This window comes from Acanthaster planci, unplaced genomic scaffold (genome assembly GCF_054643075.1).
Source record: "Acanthaster planci isolate LZ-2023a unplaced genomic scaffold, COTS_SCS Contig19, whole genome shotgun sequence".
Classification (NCBI taxonomy): Eukaryota; Metazoa; Echinodermata; class Asteroidea; order Valvatida; family Acanthasteridae; genus Acanthaster; species Acanthaster planci.
Window position 1 is genome coordinate 94,935 of NW_028257643.1, and position 7,050 is coordinate 101,984.

Sequence of the window (7,050 nt, forward strand, 5' to 3'; positions counted from 1 at the left end):
TTTGTCCTTTGTCCTTTGTCCTTTGTCCTTTGTCCTTTGTCCTTTGTCCTTTGTCCTTTGTCCTTTGTCCTTTGTCCTTTGTCCTTTGTCCTTTGTCCTTTGTCCTTTGTCCTTTGTCCTTAGTCCTTTGTCCTTTGTCCTTTGTCCTTTGTCCTTTGTCCTTTGTCCTTTGTCCTTTGTCCTTTGTCCTTTGTCCTTTGTCCTTTGTCCTTTGTCCTTTGTCCTTTGTCCTTTGTCCTTTGTCCTTTGTCCTTTGTCCTTTGTCCTTTGTCCTTTGTCCTTTGTCCTTTGTCCTTTGTCCTTTGTCCTTTGTCCTTTGTCCTTTGTCCTTTGTCCTTTGTCCTTTGTCCTTTGTCCTTTGTCCTTTGTCCTTTGTCCTTTGTCCTTTGTCCTTTGTCCTTTGTCCTTTGTCCTTTGTCCTTTGTCCTTTGTCCTTTGTCCTTTGTCCTTTGTCCTTTGTCCTTTGTCCTTTGTCCTTTGTCCTTTGTCCTTTGTCCTTTGTCCTTTGTCCTTTGTCCTTTGTCCTTTGTCCTTTGTCCTTTGTCCTTTGTCCTTTGTCCTTTGTCCTTTGTCCTTTGTCCTTTGTTCTTTTTCCTTTGTCCTTTGTTCTTTGTTCTTTGTCCTTTGTCCTTTGTCCTTTGTCCTTTGTCCTTTGTCCTTTGTCCTTTGTCCTTTGTCCTTTGTCCTTTGTCCTTTGTCCTTTGTCCTTTGTCCTTTGTCCTTTGTCCTTTGTCCTTTGTCCTTTGTCCTTTGTCCTTTGTCCTTTGTCCTTTGTCCTTTTGTAACCTACCTTTTATTTCCAAGTTGTGAATAAATGCCACACAAAATAATCACATCTGCTCATTTATTATTCTTCTTGCAATTATCAACTTAAATAAAGTTTCTAGACTTGTAACAAATTGTAATATGTATTATTTAGCTTCTATTAATTTGTGAATAAATGCCACACAGAATAATCAGATCTTCTCATTTATTATTCCTCTTGCAATTATCAACTTAAATAAAGTTTCTAGACTTGTAACAAATTGTAATATGTATTATTTAGCTTCTATTAATTTGTGAATAAATGCCACAGAAATTAAATTATCAAATCTGCTCGTTTATTATTCCTCTTCCAATTATCATCAACTTAAAATAAAGTTTGTATACTTTAAACATTGTGTTGTTTTTAGAACATGGGAGTTTTAAATGCAAGGTTGCCAACAATTCTTCTTACACGGGGGTTTAAAAAAAATTTTAGAAGCAATTATTCTTGCAGTTTACTCTTAAAACATGGGGTTAGGAACAATCTCCGCCTTTTTATATACTACCTTTTAAAATGAGAGGTTAGAAAAGTTGCAAACAGGTCACTTTTTTTAGAACATGGGGGTTAGAACAAATTTAATGTCAATTTTTAAATGCGAAGTTGCAAACAATTCACTTTTTTAATCAAACATTGGGTTTAGAACAATTTTAGAAGCAACAATTCATGCAGTTTTACTCTTAAAACATGGGGTTAGGAACAATTTCCGCCATTTTATCTACTAACTTTTTAAATCGAGAGGTTAAAAAAGTTGCAAACAGGTCACTTTTTTTAGAACATGGGGGTTAGAGAACAAATTTAATGTCAATTTTTAAATGCGAAGTTGCAAACAATTCACTTTTTTAATCAAACATTGGGGTTAGAACAATTTTAGCAAATATACTTGTAATTTTACTTTTTTAAAACATAGTTATTCATATTTTTAACATGGGGGTTAGAACAATTTTAGAATCAATTATTCTTGCAATTTTACTCTTAAAACATGGGGTTAGGAACAATTTCCGCCATTTTATCTACTACTTTTTAAATCGAGAGGTTAGAAAAGTTGCAAACAGGTCACTTTTTTACAACATGGGGTTTAGAACAAATTTAATGTCAATTTTTAAATGCGAAGTCGCAAACAATTCATGTTTTTAATCAAACATTGGGGTTAGAACACTTTTAGCAGCAAATATACTTGTAATTTTACTTTTTTAAAACATAGCTATTCACATTTTTAACAACATGGGGGTTAGAAAAATTTTAGAATCAATTATTCTTGCAATTTTATTCTAAAAACATCAGTTTTAGGAGCAATTACTCCCGTTACATGGAATCGGAAACAATTTTCACCATTTTTTTCTGCAGCATTTTAAAACGTACTGTAACGAACAATTTTAATGTCAATTTTTAAATGCGAAGTTGCAAACAATTCACTTTTTTAACCAAACATTGGGTTTAGAACAATTTTAGAAGCAATTATTCATGCAGTTTTACTCTTAAAACATGGGGTTTAACAATTTCCGCCATTTTATCTACTACTTTTTAAATCGAGAGGTTAGAAAACTTGCAAACAGGTCATTTTTTTACAACATGGGGTTTAGAACAAATTTAATGTCAATTTTTAAATGCGAAGTTGCAAACAGTTCACTTTTTTAATCAAACATTGGGGTTAGAACAATTTTAGCAAATATACTTGTAATTTTACTTTTTTAAAAACAAAGTTATTCTCATTTTTAACAATATGGGGGTTAGAACAATTTTAGAAGCAATTATTCATGCAGTTTTACTCTTAAAACATGGGGTTAGGAACAATTTCCGCCATTTTATCTACTACTTTTTAAATCGAGAGGTTAGAAAACTTGCAAACAGGTCATTTTTTTACAACATGGGGTTTAGAACAAATTTAATGTCAATTTTTAAATGCGAAGTTGCAAACAGTTCACTTTTTTAATCAAACATTGGGGTTAGAACAATTTTAGCAAATATACTTGTAATTTTACTTTTTTAAAACAAAGTTATTCACATTTTTAACAATATGGGGGTTAGAACAATTTTAGAAGCAATTATTCATGCAGTTTTACTCTTAAAACATGGGGTTAGGAACAATTTCCGCCATTTTATCTACTACTTTTTAAATCGAGAGGTTAGAAAACTTGCAAACAGGTCATTTTTTTAGAACATGGGGTTTAGAACAAATTTAATGTCAATTTTTAAATGCGAAGTTGCAAACAATTCACTTTTTTAACCAAACATTGGGGTTAGAACAATTTTAGCAAATGTACTTGTAATTTTACTTTTTTAAAACAGTTATTCACATTTTTAACATGGGGGTTAGAACAATTTTAGAAGCAATTATTCTTGGAGTTTTACTCTTAAAACGTGTGGTAAAGAACAATTTCCGCCATTTTATCTACTACCTTTTAAAACGACAGGTTAGAACAATTTTAAATGGAAAGTTGCAAAAAGTCACTTTTTTTAGAACATGGGGTTTAGAACAAATTTAATGTCAATTTTTAAATGCGAAATTGCAAACAATTCACTTTTTTAACCAAACATTGGGTTTAGAACAATTTTAGAAGCAATTATTCATGCAGTTTTACTCTTAAAACATGGGGTTAGGAACAATTTCCGCCATTTTATCTACTACTTTTTAAATCGAGAGGTTAGAAAACTTGCAAACAGGTCATTTTTTTACAACATGGGGTTTAGAACAAATTTAATGTCAATTTATAAATGCGAAGTTGCAAACAATTCACTTTTTTAACCAAACATTGGGGTTAGAACAATTTTAGCAAATGTACTTGTAATTTTACTTTTTTGAAACAGTTATTCACATTTTTAACATGGGGGTTAGAACAATTTTAGAAGCAATTATTCTTGCAGTTTTACTCTTAAAACGTGTGGTAAAGAACAATTTCCGCCATTTTATCTACTACCTTTTAAAACGACAGGTTAGAACAATTTTAAATGGAAAGTTGCAAAAAGTCACTTTTTTTAGAACATGGGGTTTAGAACAAATTTAATGTCAATTTTTAAATGCGAAATTGCAAACAATTCACTTTTTTAATCAAACATTGGGTTTAGAACAATTTTAGCAAATATACTTGTAATTTTACTTTTATAAAACATAGTTATTCACATTTTTAACAACATGGGGGTTAGAACAATTTTAGAAGCAATTATTCATGCAGTTTTACTCTTAAAACATGGGGTTAGGAACAATTTCCGCCATTTCATCTACTACTTTTTAAATCGAGAGGTTAGAAAACTTGCAAACAGGTCATTTTTTTACAACATGGGGTTTAGAACAAATTTAATGTCAATTTTTAAATGCGAAGTTGCAAACAGTTCACTTTTTTAACCAAACATCAGTTATCAGTTATTCTTGCAATTTTACTCTTTCAAAGCATGAGAGGTTAGAACAATTTTAATGGCAATTTTAAAATGCAAGGTTTCAGACAATTCACTTTTTTTAACATGTGGGTTAGAACAATTTTAGCAACAATTATGCTTTTAATTTTACTCTTTCAAGACGCAAGGGTTAGAACAATTTTAGCCATTTTTAGGAACAATTTTATTAGCATGTTGCATGTCCTCCAAGTAATGCCATTCAATTAGAATCTGTTCATTATAGTTTAATTTCAAGTTTAATTAGGGCAGAGGGATCAACATATTTCTACCTGTTTTGTTTTATTTGAAAATACTGAATTATGAATAAATACCAGAGTAATTGTGAAGTTCTATAGTCGGTTATACTCATTAATTGGGATTAAAATCACATTAGCAGCAATTATTTTTCCAACTTTAAAACATGAGGTTAGGAACATTTTCGGCCATTTTGTTTTCTACATTTCCAAAATATGGGATAAGACACTACTTTAACAATTATGCTTTACCTTACAACGATCAATGAGTCTCTACTACTCTATTAGTCTGTACTAGTAGCCTTTTCACTGGAGGAGATTGCAGTCTACACTCTCGTTGCAGTGGTGGCCTGGAACATGGAGACGTGGTGACTGTTTCTATAGCAAAAGCAAACAAGACACACAGAAAAGACAATGAGAATTCTTTACTTCATACAAAATGATGTCTTGAAAATGCCCAAATAGCATCTCAAGAAAATAAAAAGCAATTCACACAAGAAGCAACAAATTATTGTCAATGATGCTAGTGAAACAGCAAAGTGTTTAATACACCGTATGACTTTATTAGTGGAAATGCAGGCAAATTTGTTCCCTTCTGTAAATCTAATTGCATCGAAGCGCGAGTTTTATCTCAGTGGATCAGTCTTCTACCTTTTTCGGTTAATGCCACGTGGGAAATGCTCAAGATCAAAATTGGTTTTACTCTTCATCAATAAATGGGTTAATTAGCCTAACAAGATGGTTTCTCGTCTGAAAAATTCTGAGTGTTTTCTAAGTAAAGACTTAGATTTTCCCTAGTCCATTTAACTGTTCCTGACGCGTGTTTGCTTTCTTACAGTTTATGAGTCACTGCCCTGAATAATTAATGGCGTCCGCCTGTGGAACTCTTCGGAAGAAAAGAATTTAACAAGGTGTTTCACAGAACGGATCTTGGATTGCAAAAACGAATGAATCTGCTCGGAATTCTAGTCATTCAAAGACAACAATAAATTTGTCTCACAGCAAAAAGTGCGAAAAATGCCGTTTCTTTTTAGGGATTTTTCTTCCAATCAGATTTTCACTGTTTCGTTAACCGGAGATCCGGGGCGTAACCTAACATTGCATGACGAAATCTTATTTTCCAGTCATATTTTAACCTCGACACGTTTTTCAAGAGCCTTTTTGCCAACTACATTCGATACTAAATTCCAAAACGAAGTATATTGTTTGTCTGTTCAGAATTCTGACTTATTTTCCCATGCTGGTAAGAGTGGACTCTGTTAAGTATCCGATACAATGCACTTCAGGTCCCAGAAAACGGCCAATAGGGCCTCAGCTTGCATACGTAAAATAAGCTCGGTTACGTCAGTTACGGGAATTGACCACAATCAAATTCATTTTGTGTTAAGGCGCTGAGCGAGTAAAGTTACAGCACTACTCGTGTTCGTGTTCCACAAATTAATTGCGACTTGATAACGCCCGGTCGCATTTTTGCTTTAACTTCGACAAATGGAGTAAACAAGAAAGTAAACGGACCGGGCCTACGTTGAAAATGCGTTTTCACATTTGATACTTACAGTCATGACACCTCTCTCGTTGAAACTGTAGAAAGTGGCACGTTTTGGATGCCCTCGCGGGAGATGTTTCGTGACGCAAGGTCAGAGCAGCAAATGCCGAAATGTTGCAAGCTTCGGGGGCGAGGCTAACGTCGATCTAGAAATGCGCATGTCCGGTTACCACGTGCAGGCAAAGGAATTTCAAAATTTGCATAAATGCCTGCCCTACAAAACACATTCTACTCGTATATCGCATGATGCCTTTGCAAATCACAACTGGACCAAATGCGGCGATGGGACGCAACAAATAATTGGAACAGCGTCAAAGAAAATCGTGCGTAACAAATGCTTTTCATTCATTTTTAAGTTCGTCTAGGGGAACGTTGAGAGAACGTATCAAAGACTGAACGGCGTGAAGTATGCGCTTTCTTTTATTGCCGAAGTGGGGGCTTTAAATCAAACAAGCCTTTTGTTAGTTCTTTTAATTCAATTTGAATTCTCCCCACTAAAGACACTAAAGACACTCTTGATTCGGGGCAAGCTTTTGTTAGTTACATAAGAGACCCCTTGCACCAATACACTGTTTTCAATGGACAAGAAGGGCACAAATTTAAGGACTCTACATTTCAGAGACGGAGGTCGCTACGCAAAAGCTTGCCTCGAATCACGAGGGAGAGCGCAGTATCTTAAGTCTAGGGAATTTGAATTATGTTGATGTGCAATCAGATGACTCACTGTACCAACTTTTAGTCAAATTAAACTCTTAAACGATCTTTCTCGAACTCCTTGGTATTTTTTTAAAGGCATCCAATAAAAGAAGCACTTGGCGAAGCCAGCAGTCTCAGATAAACGTTTATATGTGATCTAAATAAATATACAGGGCATTTTGCCTACAGTGGAATTATCCTACCGAAAAAGTGAACACGTTAAACCTCTCTCTTTGCTAATATTACGAAACTAAGTTCTTCAAGATCCTGATTGAGACACGCCAAGAGAAAAAGCAAAAAACTGCGTGAACGTTTTGGAAAAGTAAAAGAACTGATTATTTTGTACACACGAGCGAATAACAATTAAAAAAATAAAACAA